This window comes from Colobus angolensis, unplaced genomic scaffold (assembly GCF_000951035.1).
Source record: "Colobus angolensis palliatus isolate OR3802 unplaced genomic scaffold, Cang.pa_1.0 Scaffold25, whole genome shotgun sequence".
In the NCBI taxonomy this organism is placed as follows: domain Eukaryota; kingdom Metazoa; phylum Chordata; class Mammalia; order Primates; family Cercopithecidae; genus Colobus; species Colobus angolensis.
In genome coordinates this window covers 4,971,575-4,973,409 of record NW_012115710.1, presented here as the reverse complement: position 1 = coordinate 4,973,409, position 1,835 = coordinate 4,971,575, and the positions used below count along the sequence as shown (strand labels likewise).

Here is a 1,835-nt window from a genome sequence, read left to right as displayed (position 1 = left end):
TTTTTATTTATTTTTTGAGACAGGGTCTCACTCTGTTGGCCGGGCTGGAGTGCAGTGGCTCAATCACGGCTTACAGCAATGTCTGCCTCCTGGGTTCAAGGGATTCTCCTCCTGCCTCAGCCTTTTGAGTAGGTGGGATTAAAAGTGCCTGCCAGTTTTTCAGCTAATTTTTGTACTTTTAGTAGAGATGGGGTTTCGTCATGTTGGTCAGAGTGGTCTTGAACTCCCAACCTCAAGTGATACTCCTACTCTGGCCTCCCCAAATGCTGGGATTACAGGCATGAGCCATAGCACCTGGTCCCAAACAAAGTTTTTTCTTTGAGATGGAGTCTCGCTCTGTCGCCCAGGCTGGAGTGCAGTGGTGCGATCTCGGCTCACTGCAAGCTCTGCCTCCCAGGTTTATGCCATTCTCCTGCCTCAGCCTCCCGAGTAGCTGGGACTACAGACTCAAGCCACCATGTCTGGCCACATTCCACAATTTGGAGAAAGGCCACAATCTGGAATCCTAGGGAGGCCCCATTTCACCTCAAAACTGCCACTAAGGAGGTAAAACGCTGCCCCTCAGAGACAGGCTTCAGTTTTCCCGTGTGTGAAATTGACCTGGCGCTGGGAGAGGCTGGTGGAGGCGTTGATGTCACAGTTTCTCTACAACATTCTGGAAGCCTATGGTTCTGGGAAAGGGTGGCGTGGAGAAGACTGGGAAACAGCCAGTGGTTACCAGACCTGTCAGCACCTCCTCCACCTCGGAGCTCTGAGGCTGGGAGTCCCCAGGCTTCCGGGGGCCCCTGTGGAGGACACAGGTGGCCCCCTCCTTCCTGACATCTCAGGAGAGGGAGGGGGCAACCACCTAGGGGAAGAAAAGAATAGACAGGTTATAGAGGCAGGTGGGGAAGGGGCCAAATCCCTGAACACCCCCTCCCCAGAGTTCCTCTTGAAGTTCAGGGTACCCAGGAGTCAAGGCCCCGCCCCCTTTTCAGAGGCCCCTTTTCTACTCAGGTGATGGCTCCTAGCTGGGATGGGAAGCAGATGGAGGGAGGGGAGGGGAGAAGAGGGGAAGGGAGAGGCAGTGGATGAAGCAGGCTGGAAGAGATTACATCCCCCTCAGCCCATTCATCTCCCAGATGGGGCGGAACTGACCTGGACACCTGGATCCCTGAGGGCCCACACTCAAGAAGCCCTGGTTCCCCAAGCTGCTTCCTGGAATGTTCCCTCCTCACAGGACAGGCCAGGGCCCGCCCAAGACTTCTGCAGCCCAAGACTTCTGCACATACCTGGAGTGACTGCCTGCCCTGGTTCCTCCGTACAGGAAAGGGGAAGGGTGGAGAGTGAAAGGAGCCCAGGCTGACCCAACCAGGACTGCCTTCTCCCTCAGACCCCAGGGCCTCCACCTTCAGACCCAGGAGTTCAGATTCCCAGCGCCCTCCTCCCTCAGACCCAGGAGGAATCCAGGCCCCCAGCACCCTTCTCCCTCAGACCTAGGAGTCCAGGCCCCCCAGCGCCCTTCTCCTTCAGACCCAGGAGTCCATGCCCCCATTGCCCTTCTCCCTCAGATCTAGGAGTCCAGGCCCCCAGTGCCCTCCTCTCTCAGACCCTGGAGTTCTGGAATTCAGGCTCCTCCTTCTCGGGTACTAAGAAATGCAGACTCCGGGTTCCTCATCCTCCAGATTTGGGTGGGGGGGTCTGGACTCCTGAGACCCCTCAGGGGAAACCGGCTGCGTATCTGGGATACTTCCCTCCTGCCTCAGTTTCCTCAGCCAAGCCCCGCCCCCGTCGGCCCCGCCCCCGTCCCTCCCCACCCGAGGGCAGGGCGACCAGGACGCCGGAATCACGGGGGA

The 1,835-nt window shown here is 58.1% G+C and overlaps 1 protein-coding gene across 3 annotated transcripts in view; it reads right to left on the bottom strand.

The window, feature by feature from the left end:
* The window catches only part of NTF4 (neurotrophin 4), a 6,384-nt gene that overhangs the window by 3,237 nt on the left and 1,312 nt on the right, over window positions 1-1,835 (bottom strand). The window contains exons 1-2 of one of the 3 annotated variants that reach the window (XM_011946417.1): window positions 1,591-1,745; window positions 724-847 (exon numbers count right to left, since the gene is read on the bottom strand). The exons of 1 other annotated variant lie outside the window; for it this stretch is intronic. The gene's annotated coding sequence lies outside the window, so the exon portion shown is untranslated. Of the gene's footprint in view, window positions 1-723; window positions 848-1,590; window positions 1,746-1,835 lie in introns of those variants that run through there. One more of the 3 variants, XM_011946416.1, reaches the window with a different exon arrangement.